Source organism: Bos grunniens, chromosome 8, assembly GCF_055505025.1.
Source record: "Bos grunniens cultivar Pamir isolate PY7600 chromosome 8, Bosgru_T2T1.0, whole genome shotgun sequence".
NCBI lineage: Eukaryota > Metazoa > Chordata > Mammalia > Artiodactyla > Bovidae > Bos > Bos grunniens.
This window is the reverse complement of record NC_141172.1, coordinates 14,559,866-14,583,341: the sequence shown is the minus strand read 5'-3', so window position 1 is coordinate 14,583,341 and position 23,476 is coordinate 14,559,866. Positions and strand designations below refer to the sequence as shown.

At 38.2% G+C, this 23,476-nt stretch overlaps 1 protein-coding gene across 9 annotated transcripts in view; it reads right to left on the bottom strand.

Annotated features, from left to right (window-relative positions):
• Positions 1–23,476, bottom strand: part of LINGO2 (leucine rich repeat and Ig domain containing 2) — a 1,446,432-nt gene that overhangs the window by 226,250 nt on the left and 1,196,706 nt on the right. Inside the window, exon 1 of one of the 9 annotated variants that reach the window (XM_086414890.1) lies at positions 13,052–13,202. The exons of 7 other annotated variants lie outside the window; for them this stretch is intronic. The gene's annotated coding sequence lies outside the window, so the exon portion shown is untranslated. Of the gene's footprint in view, positions 1–13,051; positions 13,203–23,476 lie in introns of those variants that run through there. One more of the 9 variants, XM_086414897.1, reaches the window with a different exon arrangement.

The following is a 23,476-nucleotide window of genomic DNA, read 5'->3' as shown; positions in this document are numbered from 1 at the left end:
TGAGAAGAAATTGACTTCAATATAACTGATTTCAATAGAAACCAAAGGACCAATATCCATAATATATAAAATGCCTAAGTATCAATGAGGAAAAGGATTATAATGTACAATGCTCAAGATTATTAAGGGAGCTATAAAACCTTAATCAGAGAGCTCACTGTGTCATATGATAAGACATTTATTGCTTCTGGGAGTTTAAATTAGCACACTCTCCTACAAGGATATCTGGTAATATCTAGTAAAATAAATATTAATAATTTTGACCTAGCAATTCACTTAGTAAATATTTGGACCCAATCAGAAAAACATTTCTGCCCCCCTCCCCCTTGCCAATTGTCACACTGGAAACAGCCTGAATGCCCATTTGTGAGGGTTGCATATATATGTTATGGTATATCACTATACATGGAGATAGTTTTCCATGTGTGGAAACAATAATAATTCTAGTATATACTATGTATATTAGAATTATATATTGTATAATTATAGAACATAGGCCTTGTTTAGATTATTTTTGCTATAACCCAGAACATTGATGTTCAGTAAATGTTTGCATGTCAAATTAACAAATGTGTTATATGTTAAAAGTAAATTATAAATGGCATGCAATGTAAAATATTTGTATAAAAAGTTTATCTCATTAAAAGTAATATAGTAGTCTAAGATATTTTCACTTTCTAATTTGTCAATGTCTAAAATTTTCACATTTTAATAATAAACATGCAATCATCTATGATTAAAATATTAAGAGCAGAGAGTGCTTCTCTATTCCTCTATACTGGAGCTACACTATTTGGTGCCACCTAAACTTAAATTTGTTGTGATTAAATTAGCATCAGATAGTGGGACCCTGTATTACAGAACAATGTTATATTCTTGGAAGGGGGAAAAAAAGAGGATGCTTAAGAAATTTTCATTAAAAAAAAGCAAATATGATGAAGATAAGATTTCTTGAGTGGGCATTGACCAAGCACCTTCACACACATTCACTTAATTCTCATATTATGACTTGTCTTTTACGGATGAGAAGAATGTTCAAAAAGAATAAAGAATCCATAATCAGTCACAGAAAATTAACACTTGAAGTTGCTTTAATTACTTCATTCTATTTCTGTGTGCTAAGTCACTTCAGTTGTGTCTGACTGTGTGGTCCTATGGACTGTAGCCCACCAGGCTCCTCTGTCCATGGGATTGTCCAGGCAAGAATACTAGAGTGGGTTGCCATGCCCTCCTCCAAGGAATCTTCCTGATTCAGGGATTGAACCCGCGTCTCTTACGTCTCCTGCACTGGCAGGCAGGTTCTTTTCCCCAGCAGCACCTGGGAAGCCCTAGCGCTATGACAAATACCACCATGTAGCAGGTGCTTCTAGGCGTGGAGATGGATCTTTTTGGTGGAGACGTAAGAGGGAAGGCAGAGCACCGGAAGGGGAAGTTCAAATTTCTATCTACAACATAATCGTATAACCTACAAGTTACGACCAGAATTATTTGTTTACTTGTAATATTTTTTTTTTCACCCATAAAGAAAAAATGAGACTTTGGGTCAAACTACTAAGGCAGTGTTTTTCTACTCAAAATAAAGCTCCACTCCTCTTCCATGGGGCCAAACTTCAATTTGTAAAGGTTATAAATTAAAGATGAACGCACACTGGTCCAAATATAAAGACATTTCAGGAAAAAATATGGTATTTCCATTTCTGTATTGTTTGGTCTGCTTGGATACATGCCTATAAGTGGGTTTTTATTTATAAAGACACGAGAGATTATTATTTTTCTGTTATGGGGGAAATTCACAGGGTTTATTCATAGAGTATTATATTCCTGGGTATCAAAATTACTTTCTACCTGTATTAAATCCCTGTGTTTCCATGATGAAAAGAAAGCCTTTGTGCTTTAATGAATGATACTGTGCAATTTATAATCAAAGGTTATGAATTTCCACTTCGCAGCATTCCCTTTTCAAACACCTACAGATTTTCAATATGTGTTCCAACTACACTTACAGAGATTAAAATCTCATCCTAATAATGCCCTAATATTGGATTACAAGGAAGAACATAGTATCAGGTTGGAATGAAACACAGATTTTTTCCAAAGAAGAAAATTGAAAAAACAAAAACAAAACACAGAAAACTTCACTTGCTTCATTTCTTACTGTAAGGAGAAGTTTTAGAAATAATTTACTTGTTCATCACTGAATCTCTAGTTGTTAGGAGGCAGAAGTGAAAATATATTACAAATGCTATTGAATTTTAATCCTCCTCTGTGAATTCCAATCAGAAATTCTTATTTGTGTGTGTGTGTGTGTGTGTGTGTGTGTGTGTGTGTGTGTGTTAGTCGCTCAGTCATGTCTGGCTCTTTGCGACCCTGTGGACCGTAGCCTGTCAGGCGCTTCTGTCCATGGAATTTTTCAGGTAAGAATACTGGACTGGGTAGCCATTCCCTTCTTCAAAGGATCTTCCTGACCCAGGGATCAAACCCAGGGCTCCTGCATTGCAGGCAGATTCTTTACCATCTGAGCCACTAGGGAAGCCTTAAACTTCATTTAAGAAAAATATGTAATCCATGGACATAAGATGGTTTCCAGCTTTGGGGAAACACATTTATCTTGATAATATCATAAATTTACTGTAAGAATCCAGTTGCTCTATGCTTAGATTTCCAGCAAATTCAATAACCTGGAGCTGGAAATCCAGAAGTAACAGGAAGGAGATGTCACATGCAACACAAAAGATCAGACATGAAAAGTTATGCCTTGAAAAGGGTCCCATATCTTTCTACTTAATTGTAGTTTTCATCTTTGCACATAGTCTTAACAAGTCCTATTTCCTTATGCCTACTCTGTTTTTCTTTGGTGTCTACCCAAGAGTCAGAATGGTCTTTTTAAAACACAATACTGTTTATGCTACTTCTGGTGTAAAACATGTGCAATTGGATATGCTCAACATCTATCTGTGGAGATGAATTACTTTTTTCTGTAAAATAAGCTCCATTGAAATGACAAAATAAATATAAAATTGCAAATATATATCTACTTATAATTAAAAGACAGAATCGACTCTGGATTTGACGAACTAGATGAAACAAGAAAGTTTGTCCAGATGACTAACCACTACTGATTTGAAGCCCTTTTTTCCTAAGGAGTCATTTATTAAAACAGAAAATTTCTTCATTGAACAAATATCTGTGAAGATTTGGGGATTCTATCCTTCCTTTTTGAGTCTAAAGGTTTTTCTCCCATTTCCTCTTACATATCTCTTAATTATATATCAGACTTCAAAGTAGAGAATATCCTCCCTAAACTGGAGACAAGTAAAAAAAAATACTATTCCCTTCAGCAGAAATTAACAGGAGTAACTTTAATTCAGTGAGAGTAACCACTCCAAGGAATGTTTTGAAATATGCAGTAGCTCCATTAACACTGTTAAAAAAAAAACCCCCTATGTACCAGGCAGTGTACTAGGCATTTAAAAATACATGCTCTCATTCAATCCTCAAACATTTACATCCATCTTATCACACAGGCATTTTAATTCCAATTTTGCAAATGAAATTTGGAGAGACTGAATCTTTCCAGTGATAATAAGACATCTGGCAAATCTCAGGCAGATGAAAATATAATTTTTAAAAGGTTTTTTTTGGAATATCATAAAGCAAAAAAAAGTTACTTTGCTTTGAGTCTAGGAAGATGAAGATGAGACAAGAATAATTTATTAGTATTCAGCCAATAATATCTAGTATATATATAATATCTTTATTTATATAAATATCCACTGCATCAGGTGAACTTGAGCATACCAATTGCTAAAGAATAAACTCTTTAATGAAGCAAGGATGTACCTGCTTGGATGAATCATACTCCTGATGATGCTGATAATGCTAGATTATATTGTAATTTACTGAGCACTTTCTAAAAATTAAATGTTGGGCTATGCTGTATGCATTATTTAAATTTTGCAACTCTATGTAGCATGTATTCTTATTCATTTTTTTAAGATTAGAAAACCGGTGCTCATTATAGTGTAAATAATTTCTTTGAGGAACAAAACCTCTGGATTGAGGCTGGTGGTTTAGTCGCTAAGTTGTGTCCGACTCTTGCAACCCCATAGACTCTAGTCCACCAGGCTCCTCTGTCCATGGGATTTTCCAGGCAAGAATACTGGCGTGGATTGCCATTTCCTTCTCCAGGGGATCTTCCCAACCCAGGAATTGAACCCAGGTCTCCTGAATTGCAGGCAGATTCTTTACCAACTGAGCTATGAGGCTACTGTGATTCCAAACCCCTGTTCTTTACTCTGGCATGAATACTGCCTCAACAACTGCCTAACTGCCCCAAACCCATGTCCTTGCCCTAATCCTGTGCTGACCTGGCAAGCTCCTGGTTAGACTTTTGGTTTCCCAAACTTAGCCAAGATACTAGCCTAGATCATGAAGATTTGAGCTTTTTGAAGGTAGTCACACACACTGTACCTGAATGGAGTGATCTTGTTAATTTTACTAATCACCCAAAGTAAATTTAATTATCTTTGACTCTTATTTCCCTCTGACTCATTACTCCGTGAGCAAATGAAAAAAAAAAAAAAAAAAATTTTTTTTCTGTGACCGAAAAGCTTAGAAACAGAAACACCACCTTCACGCGAATCCCAACAACTTTGATTGTCTCTTTCTGCAAGTCTCGGTAGTTTATCAACACTGGTTTTTTCACAGTCTGCTGACACAACGGGAAGGCTTCCAATGAAGTGCCCCACACTCCTGCTAAGTTTATTCACAGGAATTTTCTCAGAGGAGTTGTTGCTAATAAAAGCAAAGTCTCTGACGTGCCAATGAAGAGTTCTTGAGTGAGAGAAAAGGCACCAACACAGAGTTAGAGACAGGAGGGTCCTTCAGGTGGGTTAGGGAAGACAGGAAAGCAGGTCTTGTCTCTCCCCATCCATTTCCTTCCTCCACCTCATGCCTTTTCTCTAGCTTGTCTGTTCCTTATCTTTCAAAACTGGATTAAAACCACCTCAGGGCTCAGCAGACCATGACTAATGAGAAGGCTGGGAGTGGGAGGGAGGCTTCTATTAGGATCCCTCTGGGGGTGACAAGGAAGGGCCAACCTGGGCATTGACAAAAGGAGATTGCCTCCAACTGCTGTTTCCACTTAGAGCTCCTCAGCATGGGATACAGCAATTCCCAAGAATGCCCTGAGCAATGAGTTTCACAGGGGAAATAATCTGATGGTGCGGTTACAGTACAGCCAAGGAATCATCCTTAACCAAGTATCCATTAAAGAGGACCTGACTAGCTCCAATATTCACTTTCACTGTGAACACTTATTAAGGGCTAGCATCACAAACATGCCTTTATTTATTTAGATTATTCTGCATTCCTTTATTTTGCTTGCAGAGTACATATACAATAGAATGCTGTGGTGGTGGTGGTGGTTTAGTCTCTAAGTCATGTCTGACTCTTGTGACACTATGGACCATAGCCTGCCAGGCTCCTCTGTCCATGGGATTTCCCAGGCACGAGTACTGGAGTGGGTTGCCATTACCATCTCCAGGGGATCTTCCTGACCCAGGGATCAAGCCCATGTATCCTGTATTGGCAGGTGGATTCTTTACCACTAAGCCACCAACCGAATGCTATATAAATTAAGAAAAAGCTTGAGCACAGAGAAAAATAAGAGTAAAACAATAAAACAGCTAAAAGAAAGTCACACATAGGCACATGTATAAGGACAGACTTGAATAATCACTTAATTCTCAAAAAAATTCATTATTTTCATGCTTGATTTAAAGGTGTAACAAACTACTTCACACACACATAAAAATGGTGATTGTAAATATTTTCTTATTTTGTTACCTGGACTATAAATTGGCATATAATGGAAAATATTTTACTTGTTTTATGAATTATTTAAAAAGTGATCCACACAGTATGTTCCCATAAGTATTACAAGTGTGAAAATGTCTGAGGTGAATTCATAGAGAGTTAAAATATTGAAATAATGCTGTGGTGCATTTTAAAGGGAAAGTTCCCATAGCTCAAGAATAATAACAAAAAGGTAACTAATTCTTTGTTTCAGACAGGTTTTTATAGGCATAAAGGCAGATTTTCTTTATTCTTAGATAATTAATTCATGAACATTTTCTCTGCTATAAATTTTGTTTATTTTCACATCTGAACATTAGGAAAAATACTAATTTAAAAATACAAATACGCTTTTAAATTTCTTTATGACATTCTAGGATTTCCTGGAATTATTTATAAATCTGAAAAAAATCATTTCTGCTTGATCTGCTAAATAAAGACAATAAAAATGATTTCAGATAAGCTTCAGGAAACTAAAAACATTTGATATAAGTAATTATATTCCTGTCACCTTATTTTGCTTGCAATGTGTATATATATACATACACACACACTCACATATTTATGGATGTGTGTGTAGGGCCTTACCTGGTGGCTCAGTGGTAAAGAATCCTCTTGCCAATGCAGGAGATGCAGGTTCAATCCCTGGGTCAGGAAGATCCTCTAGAGGAAATGGCAACCCACTCCAGGATTCTTGCCTGGAGAATTCCATGGACAGAGGAGCCTGGTGTGCTACAGTCCATGGGTCACAAAGAGTTGGACACGACTTCGTGACTAACATACACACATCAGTTGTGAAGAGTTAATAGGCTCACTGTCTAAGAAGCATGGAAGATATGCCAAACTGAGCGTGTCAGTATGTTGCTTCTACTGACTGTATTCTAGTGGAATCTAACAGAAGTCATCTCCATCCTGTGTGATGTTGTGAGAGAGGCTTCCAGTGATTTTCTGAGAGGCCCTCTCATTAGAAGGAATGCTGACTCCCTCAGACCTATCCCATTAAAAAATAAATGAAAAAGATGAAGAAAAACTGAAATGAAAAAAATTCTGGCTGCCAAATTATTTACTCCCTGACCTACATCCAGGGATATGGACAACATGTCATCCTAATTATCTACTACCTTTCTGTGGCTTTATATCAGGCTCCACTCAAACTCACATTTCTAGATTGTCCTGTTAAAGACAAAAGTCAGAACCTCCTCTTCTGCTCCAGCTCTTCATCTCTGCAATTTGATACTCTGCAAATGTGCTTTGTTAATGCGTTCATCCTTCTACATCCATTCATTTATTCCCTGAATATTTAATGATAAGCTCCTAAAGAGAAGTACGCTGTTCCTGTTTTGTTCGTTACTCTACGTTCAGTTGCAGGAATAGTGCTTGACAGTATCGCACAGTAGTTACTGAATGAATGAATGAATGAACCGATTACCAGGCACCATACTGATTGTTGGCTTTTGGCTGCACATTCCCATTGATCTGTCAGGATTCCACTATCCTTCCTGATTCCCTGACTAGCATCATGAACATCCATGTCCCTGCACAGTGTCTGATATTATTCAATCTTTAAGTTCCTTTCTTTCTAGTGTCTTTAGGTGGGGACTTCCCCAACCAGCCCCGGACCCCCAAAATCACAGTCATTACATCTATAGCTAGACTAATGTTCTGGACAGAGATTAAAAACAGAGGGCAAGATTAGTAATATAAATACATAATACCTTTACAAAATGAAGTAATTTCTATTAGGCTCTAAGTTTTATAAATATATCTTTGTTTTTAATTATAACAATTAACTGTTGGTAACACTTCTCTAGTAAAGTCAATTGCACCTTAGAATACCAGAACCACTTGAAAAATAATCTTATAGCAAGTAAGGGAAAAAGATTGGGGTGCGTGATGTTAAGAATATAATTAAGAAGAAAAAAATGTTGGCAGTGCACTTTAATATTATTATCTACAGTTATTTTTCCAATTAATGTACAAAGTATATAATAAATGTAACTATGATTTTTCAACAAGTGACAGAAGTATATATTTTATACACAAACTCACTAAAAATTACTTAGTACCAGTATAAACTAAAAGAGAGTATTTGCCTCATTTTTGTTGATTAAAAAATAAAAGACAAATTGAGTGACCTTCCTAAAGCTAGAAAGGAAACCAGTTATTACAATTTCCCATCTCTATTCATATTGCAAATGGAGTGAGAAGGATTCATATATACAGGAGCCAGCTAGTATAGAGGATAAGTTATCCAGTGAGATGCACTTATATCTTAGTCAAAGTCTGTGAGAATATTAAAAATGATAATTCAGAACTTTTTATCACTAGCTATTTTGACCATTTTATTACATTCCTATAAAGATTTACATTTAAAATTGATTTAATAATACTAAAATCCATTCTTTTCAGTTAACTACTGGTCAACAAGTAGTAATGGTTTTCCCAAAGTGCAATAAAAGCATTTCACTGAAGTATGTTAGAATGTATCATCAAAACAACAAAAGTAAGTGTTGGCAAGGTCCCTCAAAATTTAGAAAAACAACTGCCTATGACCCAATAATCTCACTTCTGGAAAAACACCTCAAGGTAATTACTTCAGTATTTTGAAGTGGTCTCTACCGCCATGCTCACTGCATTATCATTCATAACAGACAAGGTATGGGAACAACCTCAGTGTCCATCGGTGCATGAACGGATAAAGAACATGTGTAAATGTATGTGTGTTTATCCATAGGTACCTATATGTATACACACGCAGTGGAATATTGCTCAGCCTTAATAAAAAGAAATCTTGGAATGTACAACAACATGGATGAACCTGGAGAACATGATGCTAAGTGAAATAAGCCAGACACAGAAAAACAAATACAGTATGTCTCACTCATACGTGGAATCTACAAAAGTCTCACTTATAAAATCAGAGTACAATGATGGTTACTATGTGAAATAATGGACATGTTACTTAGCTTGACTGTGGTAGTATCTCACAGTGTACATATACATCCAAATATCACCTGTATACCTTAAATACACACAACTTTGATTTGTCAAGTGTACTTTAATATCAGTGGGGTAAAAACATGCTCCAATAACATCAGCAGCATCAACTATCCTATTCTATTTCTATTAATAGTTCTATTTCTATTCTAGTAATAGAAAAGTAGTAAAGTTGAAGTCATATTCTGAGAAATCTAGAAAGAGCTGAGTCATCTGCTATGAATTCAAAATTTCTTTCTAGTTTTATCTCAGATCCTATAATTTCAAAAACAGTTTGAATCTAATTCCACAATACATTTATGCTTTTTTCCTGCACCTTTTTTCTGTGACATGATAGAAACCAAGATCAAACTAATTCAGACAAAAAGAAGATCTTCATTACTATGCAGGTGCTTGAATAAATTAAGTGCCTCCCTTCCCTTCTCTGCATTTATGTGCATAGGTATCTATCAAGTATATTTCAATACCACTGGATGTATTTCATATACCAGCACAGTTGAAAAATCATAAGAAAAGACTGACTCACCTGGCTTAGGTGAGATACATACTAGGCCAACCACCCGAAGCTAACGAGGCAGAAATACAGTGTAATATGGAAGGCTTCTGAGAAAAACACTGCTTCCACAAAGTTGTAAGCCTTTCCCCACTCAAGAAAGAAATGCTAACGAGACCAAAGAGCAATTCTATGACACTACTGAAAAATATGTAATGTATTTACTGCAGGTTAAAATTTGTGTTTTAGGAATGCACTCTGCATGTTTTTCTGCATTATTTTATCTTCTTGTGAACTACTCTGTTCTGGACAAGACTCAGCAGTGGCAGTCTTGATGGGGTTCTCGGATCCCAGTATACAGCAGTAGAGGCAATCACTTACAGGAGTCTTAATTTTGATATGATTGTTCATTCATGTTAGCACAACCATAATGCATTAGAGCATAGTGAACACTCTCATGGGGATATGGGGGAGTGCACTGGTAAACACGGGTGAGAGTGAGAATGAGAATGAGAACGGGGGGGGGGCGTTGCTCATGGGAAACCAAGAGCTGAGAGAGACTCTGAGTAAACAGGTTGAGGCGTTTAGATTTTATTCCTTTGGCAACAGGAATAAGTTAGAAAATTTAAAGCTGGAGAAAGTTACATTCTCATCTGTGTTTTAGTAAATAACTTCTTGAAGGAGTGTGAAAGATCAGTCAAAGGAGCAAGAAACCAGAGGCAGAACAACCACTTTATTAGTCTATTATAAATATGCCAGACAAGAGGGTTGGCTACATCTTGATCTGAGAGACATTTAAAAGGAGGCATCAACAGAATGTGGAGTTAAGTGGGCTTGAGTAAGAGGGAACCAAGGTAAGGGAGGCTGAATAGGAGCTACTGGGTCCATGCTAAGAGAAGGGACCTCTTGTAGGTACTGCATGGTAATCTAAAATCAATGTGATACAAATGCTAAGTCTCCCTGTCTTTTAATACACTGTAACAATATTTGAAATAATCCAGTGGTTTGAAACTTCATAAAGGGATTCCAAAATGCACACACAATAACATGAATTCAGATGGAAAGATATGGAAAAATTGAATCAGAAGGCCTAAGAGTAATGTGTCATGGTACTATATGCTGTGTCTTTCAGTAACTTTCTTACTTGTTCTTAAGCAAAGACAAAAATAAATAAAAGAATAATACATGTTCAAAGATCTACCAACAACATTAAGATCATGATGCCAAGTTCCTCTTCCTTCTTGGTGGACTGTGGAATCTGCCCACTTCACTGATCGCCATCACACACACCACATACCTACAAGCACAGTTTTCTGCCTCACCAGGCTCCAGCTTGCCTACTTAAAATTCACTGGACTTCATTCAAACTCTATTAATGCTTAACGGTATATTTTTCCACGGCAGTCATAAATTAAGAGGTCTTTTGGCCCTGCTTATGACACTAATCAAGGTGCAAGTAAGTAGGTCAGCACATACTGGTTCAGGAAATGATTCTTCCTATTCTTTTATCTAAAGTCAAACATGTCAAAATCAGGAAAAACACTTTCTTTAAATGTTAGAGATTATCCTTTGAGTAAATGCAGTAAAAAATATTCCACCAGCCCTATCATAGATTGGAGTTAACACTTAATTTTTAAAAAAAGATAGGGTGGTGTCTATCTATATTGTTCACTTTTATCCCAACTGGAGGTGACCATTTTGACCTCTGCAGGTACGTTACAAATTTAGGATTCATGATCTTTCATTCACTAATTCACCAGATATTCACAGATCATGGAAAGTGTGTCAGGCACTATTGTAGACACTACTGTAGACATATAAGATGATAATGAATATATTAATAAAATATAATTTCTAGTGTTAACTTTTCTAAGAATTTTCCACTTATTAAATATTCTTAAAATGTTATGAAGTCTGGAAACATTTATGAACTCCATTTTAGAAATGAGAAAATAGAGAAGCATAGAGAAATTAAATAATTTGTTCATAGATACATGGCTAAAAAAGCACTGAAGCTAAGATTTGGAGACAAGTTATCTGTTCCTAGCACCCTTCTATGGTAAAAGGTGAATAACATTGGAACGTTAAAGACAAAGGTCTTGAAGAGTACAATAGAAGCAAAGGCTATCTCGGATATTAGGAGATCCAAAAAGCCATTAGAGGAAGCAATGTATGCAAAATATTGGTACTAGTTTATGCCTTTGAGATGGCTGGTCCACTCCCATACACGTGACTAGCAGTACTTCATCAGGGTAAGCTCTTGATATGAGTTTTAGCCGGAAGTTTTGATCTACTCCTTCAATTCTTGTGCACTTTCCTGGAAAGTTCCTATCTCCTGTTTCCTCTGCTCCTTGTCTCCTGTCTGGCATACTGATAGAAGCTCCCATTCATCACACTGAATTATTGCTGAACATTTCTCCTTCCTTACAGTTTTTACTTTTCAACTTAACTATGACTCCCACCCAGCCCTTGGGCAAGCTTTGCCTCCAGTCACCACGGCTCTTTGATGCAGTGAAACAACAGACTCATCTCTGGGCAACTTTCAGGTTGGGCCCCTTTTCCCCGTGAATCTCTAAAATGTGAAAACTACACGTACAGGCCTCTTAATTTTTAACTGTGTTTCTAGTTTTTACAAAGACACTTTAAATGCAAACTCAGACTTCTAAAATAAGGACAAGAGCAGAATCACAAAATTAACAAGGTCTCTGAAGAACAAGAGTTTTTATGGTTCATTGTACATCATTTGTTCAAACTAGCAGTGGATCAATAGTGTTTTATTGGTCCTTTTCATGTTAAACTTTTGTTAATGGTACACTAAATTGTGTTACTTTGCTGCACTTCATTGCACAGACCCTCGGACACACTGGGGAGATTCAGGACCAGAAGTCTGAAGTCTAACTATGGAGGGAGGTGAGGTAGAAAAAGGATACAGGATAATTTATCGCTTTCCTTCCACTACTCACTCGGAGGTTTTTACACTAAAGATGCCTAGTTTTCTCTGTTCAAGTTATATAGCAGTTTAGCCGAAAATAACTCACAATTTCAAGTTCATTATTACCATGCCATTCCCCATTTATTTTCAGCTTTAAAATAAGGAAAAATAAATACGAGAAAATGAAATCTGAAAAAGAAAAACCTTTGAGCCTATTAAACTTGTGGTTGCGCCTGTAATTGTCTTCCTTTTATCCCTCATTCCTCCTGAGCTGTTTTTTTTCCCTCTAAAGTAGGTGAGGGAGGTTTCTTTTCAATGACTTTATTTTCCTCTTGCTCAATTTACCAAATCTTACTCTATAAAACAGTTTCATGTTCAATGATTAGAATATTGATCACTAAATTTACCAGCTTTGAAAATAATCTATTTCATGTATCAAAAGAGTATATTTTGTTTCAAAATCTTAGCACAGAAAATAGATAATCTTTAAAAAATCAAAAACAATGTCACAAAGCTGATATTTACAAAACACAAAAGCACCAGAGACATCAATAATACACCCCCTACCCTGCAGGCATAACTTATACCTCCTATGGATTGCAACATTATCATCTCTCAAAAGATATTTAAAATTTCCATGCATGCATTTATTCACTCAACAAATATCTTCCAGTAACCAACTACCGACAACATACTATTAAATATGAAGACAAAAAAGACACAGTTCGTCTACAAGGAGCTTCTAATCAAAGAAAAATAGACAAAAGACTTACAGTTTCTCTGCGGTGGAGCTGAAGAACTTGTTTTCTGGAGCCAAGCTGCTCGTGTTCAACTCCTGGTTTTGCTACTTACCAGCGCTCTAAGCCTCAACTTCCTCAGTAGAGAAAGGGCTGAGGGGAGTTAAGAGCTCCTATCCCATGTGTTTGTTGTCAAGGTTAAATGAGATGCGGTTCACCTGTGCTTGGTGCAGTAACGATTTCACAGTGATTAAGCAATAGGCTTACGGTGTACCTCATGATACTAAAAGACTCTCATTTGCACTCATGAAGGTTTGGAAGCCACGGAACAAGCAAATAAAAAGGTTCAAAGAAGGAATGATCTCTTTTTGTTTGGTATTAGAAGGATGCTCCAGAAAAGGCAATGACACCCCACTCCAGTACTCTTGCCTGGAAAATCCCGTGGACGGAGGAGCCTGGTGGGCTGCAGTCCATGGGGTCCCTAAGAGTCGGACAGGACTGAGCGACTTCACTTTCACTTTTCACTTTCATGCATTGGAGAAGGAAATGGCAACCCGCTCCAGTGTTCTTGCCTGGAGAATCCCAGGGACTGTGGAGCCTGATGGGCTGCCGTCTATGGGGTCTCACAGAGTTGGACATGACTGAAGTGACTTAGCAGCAGCAGCAGCAGCAGAAGGATGCTCAAGAAGACTTGATGGCATTAAGGACAGACAGTAAAGGAAGAATTAAAATTGTAATTTATAGAGATGATGTAGGGGGCAGGAAAAGAAGAATACAAATTAAATGTAGAATATTTTTTAAAACTTTAGAAAATGGAAGAAGTGTTACCTTCCAGGACTGTAAAATTTGACGCTGGACAAATATGTAATGGGGCTTTCTCTAATCCATGGTGTTATCAATTATATGTGTATATATATATGTATATTTATTCCCCCCCCCAAAAAAAAAAATTTCTGGTATCTTGTCCTTGTATCTTGGAGGGAGAAAACAGGCCTGTGAGTCTAGCAACTCCTGTCTAAATTAAGATCAGCCACTACTTCTCCTAATCATATTATTCATGCTAGTTGAATTACCTACTCAGGTGTGACTCGTTTGTTAAAGTGTTAGCCACTCAGTCATGTACGAATCTTTGTGACCCTATGGACTGTAGCCCGCCAGGCTCCTCTCTCCAGGCAAGAGTACTGGAGTGGGTTGCCATGTCCTGCTCCAGAGGATCTTCTCTACCCAGGGATCGAACCTGGGTCTCCCACACTGCAGGCAGATTCTTTACCATCTGTGCCACCAAGGAAGCTTGGGGTCTGCTAAATGCCATGAACAATCAGTGAGGACTCACATCTCCATCCATCCAGAACTCAAACTTCTCTCAATTCTCTGTGAATATGAGACCTGTCTGTAATAAAGCTTCCTAGTTGGCTTTTCTCTAGCCTGTGGAATCTCAACCTGTGTGTACATAGTTTATCACTCAGGAAGAGGTTCAAGGAAATGATATGCAAATTCTTAGAGCTTTCCTTAATATGGCTCCTTCTTCTCCAGTTCTTCATGTTATAAGTTTCAGAAACCTTAGCTCCCTCAACCTCTGATCCACATCTACTCAACGTTTTAAGACCTTAAGGCCCTCATGGTCTGCTGGGAATGGTCTGTTCTGCACTGTGATCTGCAAAGATCCCCATAAATCCTGGGTCATCACAGGACTCATCTCGCTTGTTTCTCCTTTGTAAGGAGCACAGTCTTTCTCTGATGTTGTCTAATTTCTGAAAACAGTTATTTTATATATTTGTCCATTTTTCTATTTGATTATGGTGAGAGAATAAGTCTTGTCCTAGCTCACTCCATTATGACTGAAGCAGACATTACTCAAATTGGCGTCCTATGGATGAAAAAGCAGCCCAGGTGATTCTTTCCTTAATGGTTGATATCTACATGAAAGCTTGAATATAGGGTTATCCAGTCAAAGAAAAGGGAGAAATCCTTTTTAGGTAGAGAGAATGGTGTGTACAAAATAATGGATGATAAGAAAGAGCTTGCCGCCTGCTGGGAATGGTAAATACCTTAGTATAGCTGAAGCTCAAAGGGGGCTTCCCTGTAGCTCTGACAGAAAAAAAACCCACCTGCAATGCAGGAGACCCTGTTGATCCCTGGGTCAGGAAAATCCCCTGGAGAAGGGAAAGACAATCCACTCCGGTGTTCTTGCCTGGAGAATTCCATGGACCGTGGATCACAAAGAGTTGGAAAGGACTGAGTGACTAACAGTACTACTATAGCTGAAGCGTATGGGTAGCTGAAGCGTACGGGGTCTTTGATGATCTCTGAAGACACTGGATGTGATGCAAAGGGCAAGGGAAAATCACTAAACGGTTTTACACAGGGAATCACAAGATCACATGTGTGGCGTTGGAGACAATGATAGGAATGTGGATATTAGTATCAGTTATCTTTTAGCATTAGATGATGCTAGATTAAACCTACAGAGTGGCATTAAGGATGGAAAGAAGCAGACAGGTTTGGGAGGTTTGACAATCAGTGCATGGCCTTCCCTAGGACAGAGCAAGAATCTGTAGTTCAGGAAAGAAGGAACAAAGAATCCTTCCCTGCCCTTCAGTGGTCAAATATGTTGTTTGCAAAGTTAAAATTAACTCCTGGAAAAATTTCATAGCTGAACCTTTCTATCTGTTTGTCTTTAAGTACCTACAAATCGACAGTGCTCCTCAAAAGATCACTGTCTATGTATGGGACTTCAAGGATAAAATCAGGGAGGAACCCCAGATCTGTTGTATCCACCATCAGGACCAGCTAAGATATCAGGTGTTAGTCTAAGAAAAAAAAAAAAAAGTCCAGAAAGACAGAAGACATCTTTAAGGACCTTTCTTCTTACTGTCTTCTCTGAAGACAATTCTTATTTTTCCCTTGACTTCACCCAAAGCATGGTGTTTTTCATTAGGACTGAAATACAGACTTGTATTCGATTCAATCTATAGTTCTAATTCTGCTACTTTCGTTATCTTTTTCTCTTTCTTCTCTTCATGTCTTAATATACATCTCACACACATGCACGCTGCATGCATACATATACATAGGCATGTGCATATACATTGACACACGCCATGTCATACATTTTTTATGTTGGAAGCTCCACCATAAAATTAGGGTCTGTCCTTCCTGATTTTTCATCTCTATCACACAACACAGGTTCTACTCTCCAAAATGTCAGCAAAATGAATGCATGTAGGTTAGACAGGAAGTGAAGAACAGTGTTTCATATGTATAGGAACAGATCCTGAAACATCTGGAGTTGTAAAAAAAAAAAAAAACCAGAATAACAGTACCAAGAGGAAGAGAGGGATGCCACTTCTGTATATTTGTCTTAGACTTCTCTGCCATAACAAAAGTACCGTAGACTGGGGGTCTTAAATTACAGAAATATATTTGTGCATAGTTCTGAAGGCTGGTTGGTCCAAGATCAAGGTGTTGGCTGATTTGCTTTCTGATAAGGATTTTCTTCCTAGCTTGAAGCCAGTTGCTTCTTCACCATGTCCTCATATGGTGGAGAGATAGAGAACTTTGGTGTTTCTTCTGTTTCTTTCTTTCTTTTTTTTTTTTTAATAAGGGCACGAACCCTACTGGGTTAGGGATCCACCCTATCATTTTGGCTCAGTTATGTCCAACTCTTTTGCAATTCCATGGACTGTAGCCTACCAGGTTCCACTTTTATGACTTAATTTAATCTTTATTATAGCCCCACAGGCCTGATCCCTAAATATAGTCATTCTGGGGACTAGAGTTTCAACTTATGAATTTTAGAGGGATCAATTCAGTCTACAGAAATAAGCATGCTTGTTGAAACTTTGACAGTGTTCACACATCCAGTGCTTTCATGTTAAAATGTTGCCAAGCTTTTCATACCCATTACCACCTTCTATTTCACACATTAGAAATGGGGGCAGTGCTTTGGAGCCCAGTGTCTTTGGTTTGTTGCACTAAGAGTCTGCACAATGACCTAGAAAGAGGCTTCCTGTTCAAGCCAAATGACCTATATTTGAATTCTAGCTATGACACTCCCACTTTAGGGCAAGTTATTTACATTCTCTGAGACCCAGTTTTCTCACCTATAAATTGGAGATAATAATCCTATCCTGCTGTTATAAAGCCTAAAGAAATAGGAAAATATTTGAGCCATGAAGATTGGGCAATAAGTAAAGGGCCTTTCAACTTCATTCAATCTAGTTATTTGTGTCAATGACAACCATCAAGGTTTCATATCTTATTAGTAGGGTTCATAATAATAGGCATTTACTTTGTGCCCAATATTGCTATAAGCAACTTTATCCACATAAATTATCTAAATTAGTACTCACCAAAATTCCCATGAAGTAGTTATTATTATTACCTTCAGGAAATAAAGACAGCTTCTACTGACTCATAACAGGAACTAGTGTTTAGGTTAGAACTCAGAGGTAGAAAAAAGCTTGAAAATGTTAAGGCAAGCAGTCCCTAAACTTTGAGAAGCTACTTTTGAGTTCTCTGAGGTCTGGGAATCAGAGAGAAGGTGAGTTTTCCTTTAGCAGCTGCCCCTGCTTCCAAAGAGGTCATGTGTTAGTTTTCTATTGTTACTCTAACAAATTACAGCACATTTAGTGTCATAGAACAACACAGGTTTATTCTCTTACAGTTCTGGAGATCGAAAGTCTAAAATGGGTCTCAGGGCTGCATTTCTTCTGGAGGCTTTAGGGGAGAATCCATTTCCTTGATTTTCTGGCCCCAAGAGACTTCCTGCCTTCATTGGTTTACAGCTCCACATCACTCCAAAATGTTTACCTCATCGCATCTCCATCTCTGATTCCGATTCTCTTCCCTCCCTCTTTTCTAAGTGCTCTTGTGAGTATATTGACCTGGATAATCCAGGGTAATCTTTATATTTTAAGATCTTTGCTTCAATGGCATCTGTAAAGTCCATTATGCTGGTTAAGGTAACATATTCAAAGATTCTGGGGATTATGAAATGGAATTCCTTGTGTCAGTCATTCATTCAAGTCTGATTCTTTGTGATCCCATGGACTGTAACCCACCAGGCTCCTCTGTCCATGGAGTTCTCCAGGCGAGAATGCTAGAGTGGGTAGCCATTCCCTTCTCCAGGGGATCTTCCTTGGGAGGCCACTGTTCTGCCCAAAGATAACTACAGGCACTATGACCTCCATTCCACAGCGGCTTATAGAGTAGAGGGTGGGCAGTCAATCTAAGCCAAGTCAATCAAGTTGTTTCTTATTAAGACACTAGGGTAAGCCACCGGGCCAGACATTAAAACTTTTTACAGAAACAGGGCCACAGTCTTCACAGTGAATCAAATCAAGTGCAACCTGCAACTGGAGAGACGGGTTAGGGGTAGACATGACAAGGAAACAAAAAATCTCAGTCTGCAGGCAGGAGAATGAACAAACTCGTAGAGGGAAACAGAATTTTAGGATGTCTTTTGTTAACAACCTCTTACAAAATCTAGCCTTAAAACTCCGGTTTCTTGCAACTAGACTAGTTTGAATTACTGCCATGCTTGAGCAGGGTGGATGTTGTACCTGAAAGGACTTTTACCAGTGCTAAAACCCCATCACATTGTGGACAGCAGTTAATGCAGGCATCACAGAGGGTGAGTGGCTCCCCAAAAAACTGAAAAGGTAAAGTCTCTTGGGGTATGGACAGAAATCCCCAAATCCAGGACAGTAGGATTTGCATGCCATCCAAATATGTATTGGGGTTTTCTTTGCTCAATAATTTGTTGTCATTATTTCCCCTCCCAAATACAACATTGTACTGTGACTGAAGAAATGGACCTCTGGATCCTGGGAAGCCCTCATGGCTGAAATATAATAAAAGCATCATTTCCTAGCACTGCAGTGGCAGCTGCTGCTATAGCTAGTGCAACAGAGGATTCACCAGCACTATACTAGCACTTTCCATGCATTATCTCACTGGGTCTGTATAAGAACCCTACAAAGTGGAAGCATCATCTTCACTGTGCACATTTCAACATGGGTCTAGTCAAGGCTATGGTTTTTCCAGTGGTCATGTATGGATGTGAGAGTTGGACTGTGAAGAAACCTGACACCGAAGAATTGATGCTTTTGAACTGTGGTGTTGGAGAAGACTCTTGAGAGTCCCTTGGACTGCAAGGAGATCCAACCAGTCCATCCTAAAGGAGATCCATCCAGGGTGTTCGTTGGAAGGACTGATGCTGAAGCTGAAACTCCAATACTTTGGCTACCTCATGCGAAGAGTTGACTCATTGGAAGAGACTCTGATGCTGGGAGGGATTGGGGGCAGGAGGAGAAGGGGACGACAGAGGTGGCTGGATGGCATCACTGATTCGATGGACATGAGTTTGGGTAAACTCCAGGAGTTGGTGATGGACAGGGAGGCCTGGCGTGCTGCGATTCATGGGGTCACAAAGAGTCGGACACGACTGAGGGACTGAACAGAACTGAACTGAATCTTCACTTACATGTTAGATATTTTGTGATTAAAACATAGTCATCCTTGAATAGTAAATCCATAATCAAACTCTTATGAAGACTTATATGGAAAAGGAGCTTTGAAGGGAAAACTCAAAGGAGAATGGAAGCAGCACTGTTAAGAGTTCTCAGGGCTGAGACTTACGGTCTGGCTTCCATTCATTGCCTTTCAGCAGGATATCCTTAAAAAAGAATCCCAAAGCTCTTTTCCCTAGTTTGTTTCTTTTTTTTTCGGGGGGGTGGGGTGGGGGGAGGAGGCTATTGACAGAAATCTTGCACTTTTTGCCTTCTACAAATGAATGCCAAGGAAAAGAATACAGATTGAAATATTACCTTTTGCCTATGGGCTATTACTTATATGCATGCACAAGTCTTAACCCTCCAGCACTCAGGCTGATCTCCCCTGGAATCCAGCACATATAATTATGAACTTATTGAAACTATTCCCTTTGGCTGTTTCATTCAGCTCCTGGGTGCTCAACTGTTTTAAAATTGTGCAGTCTGAACACCCCAATTCAACAGAGGCAGTTTCCTCTTCAGAATACTCTCTTTGATTATAGTTTTAAAGACAACTTAAGATTTCAAGTGTCTTCTTTCTTTTTCTATAAAAAATGAGATGCTTTAGGATTACTGGAGCTTATCAGTGAATTAGAAGTGGAAAACAACAATTAAGTATCTAATAATACTCTGCCTAAATCCCTGCTTCATTTTCCCCACATCCTGCACCTTCAGTTTCAAAAAGACCTGGCAGATCACTCTCCTTAAAATGCATTTATATCTGCCATTTGCTCTCTTCTGCAGCAGGACTTGATACTGTGAGGCAGACAGCTGAATTCTAGGGGAGTAGCATATTGAAAAGTGAGATATAACAGGAGAAAAATAATTGAGGAAGAAATTCTTCATTGAGGCTTACAGGAAAAGAACCAACCTTCTGAGTTACACATGGAAAAGTGGAGGACTATAAGAGAAGCGATTCATCTACCACCAGATAAACAGAAGGTGCATTTCCAAGGAAGAGGCTGTCCTACTGGGGATATGGCCATCATCCACTTCAACTTTTGGTGAATATGCTCTCATAGAGAAACCATGAAGTTTCAGTTCAGCTCTAGAAATGCCATACAATGTAAGTGTTCTGCCACGTAGTCCCTTTAATCACAGAATGACTATCAGAATGTTTCAGTTTTACTGAATGTATAACAAATGAAGAAATATTTTTCATCGATTTATTTAGCCTGTGTGCTATACTTAGTTGCTCAGTTGTGCTCAACTCTTTGCAACCCCATGGACAGGATCCTCTGTCCATGGGTATTTCCCAGCAATAATACAGGAGTGGGTTGCCATTTTCTTCTCCAGGGGATCTTCCGGACCCGGGGATCGAGCCTGTGTCTCCAGTATCTCTTGCATTGGCAGGCAGATTCTTTACCACTGAGATACCTGGGAAGCCCTTATTTAGCCCCCATCACCCTAGAGTCTGATATATACTGTCCTGGATACATTTTATCTTGTTTAGCCACTGGGTAAATTTTTGTATAATGGAGGATATAAATTATTCATTTAAAGTCAGAAAACATTGACTTCCTCATCCACCTACTTTTTCAATGGCTAAAATATGAACATGGTATTGAAAGTGGCTGGATACTGCCAACTCTGCTTAATTCTGTTAACTTTTTTTTAATTGATACAAAAGTATTCTTTATTTTTAAAATGCTTTTTATTGAAGTAAATTTGACTGAATTTTATTCTTTATAGTCTACATAGCTAAGGAAATGATATTCAAATTGAAGAAATCTATACTATATAAATGGAGAAAGGAATGACTACCCACTCCAGTATTTTTGCCTGGAAATTCCATGGACAGAGTAGCCTGGTGGGCTACAGTCTATGGGGTCTCAAAGAATCAGACATGACTAAAGGGACTTAGCATGCACACCTGCATACTATACAAAGTTGAGATCTTTTCACTTAGAAGATAATAAAATAAATACCTGCTGAGGTATCACTGTGGATGCATTAAGAAAGGGCTTACCAAGGCTGACTTTTTGCAGGGGAACAGAACAATGAAAAAACTGCACAAGCCATATTTCTATCAAGCTATTCTAAAGACTGCTTGCTCAGTAGAGAATTTGGCTTAGTGAGGGTGACAGCTGCTTGGTGTGATCCATGACATTTCTAAAATGAGATCCCCATCAGAATTATAAAACCTCGTTCCTTGCATTAATTGTAAATGTGCAATAAAAGAAACATTTCCCTCTTGAAGATGGAGATGGAAACCATGATATCAACATATCATGGGTCAGAACAGTGCTATGTGAAAATACTCACTTTCAGTTTATAAAATACCCACTTTCTCATGATACTTGTTCACGCTGTTTCATTTTTCACCTGAAAACCTCTCTTGCTTTCTCTGTCTCTCTCACACACACACTCTACATAAACATATGCACTTCTTCCAACTAGTCATTGCTCAACTTTCATATTTCAGTTTGCTGCTGCTGCTGCTAAATCGCTTCAGTCGTGTCCGACTCTGTGCGACCCCATAGACGGCAGCCCACCGGGCTCCCCCGTCCCTGGGATTCTCCAGGCAAGAACACTGGAGTGGGTTGCCATTGCCTTCTCCAACGCATTTAGACATAACCTAATATAGGGAGATGGCACGGACTCAAGTCCATCATGTGCTTCTCCTAGCTTCTATCATTGCTTCCTCTACTCCCGTTACAACACACATCATGCTTGTGGCGGTCATCTGAACACTTTTTTGTATCTCCTGATAGATGATAAACTCTGCGAGAGTGGGAACAATATCTGTTATACTCCTAAATTCAGTTGCTGCTCCATGAAAGGTATTCAATAAATGTTTAATGAAATTAATGCTTCAGTGAAAGAGCTTGCAAAGAATGACTTGTAGTCTATAATGGAGTTTATTGAACTGATGAACGTGTTTAATGACACCATGTGCCAATCAGTCAAGGGTATGTTGGTCAATGATAGAAAGCTGATTGTCATAGAGACAAAGGGTAGTAGTGACCTTGCAACTGCTTTTAGAAGAAGCACCCTTACCAAGGCTCCAGTTCTGCTGGTCTGACAGAAGATGCATGCTCATTACTGAAATGAGTGTGTCAGGCTACCCAAGCCTGATGTTACTAGATATTTCAATTGTGTAAAAACAAAAAAAAAAAAACAACAAAAAAAAACACCTCTTTTGGATCTGTTTCCCAGGTGCCCCAAAGCAAACTTCTGAATATAAATCTCGTATGGGGTGTTACAATGAGCAACTGTCCCAGGAGAGGCAGAGAGAGAGAGAGAGAGAAAGCAGACACACTTCACCCCTACTTTCTATACACTTACGAATCAGATTCCTGGGCCTGCAAAATAGACAGCAAGACCTAGAAAGACCTAGGGTGAGTTCATGAAAGTAATGTCTATAATGGTCTGCCCATCTGTGTTTTCAGCTGGGAATTCTGACAGTGCAACCTTCTGTCTTGTCATTCAAACTTCTATATTAACAGCTAAACAAATGAGAAGCCCTCCAAACAGTAGCTTCTGAAATGGAAAGCCAAATAGAAATATATAAATTGTCCTACATTTCCCGTTATTGTTAGAAATCTAAAAGGTTTTATTGAGGACAGAATATGCTGAATTATTAATTATGCCACGTGAGGGATATATATGATGCATTACACAATATTTTCCAAATTCAGAATTTTTTAAGGAAAAAATATTATGCAGTCTAAATTCTATCAATTTATACCATTACTTACTCAGAGTGTTAATTTTTAATGTTTGAAGTCCTTATGCCACAAAAAGAAAAGTAAATTTAAAAATTAAATGCAAATAAGACTGAAAAATTAGAATTAACAAATAAGTATAATGAATGATGTTGCTTTTTTGAAAGCACAACTACCATTTGTACCTAGAACATGAAAGTCATGCCTAGGGAAGATTCTTCCATATTTGATGTGCATGT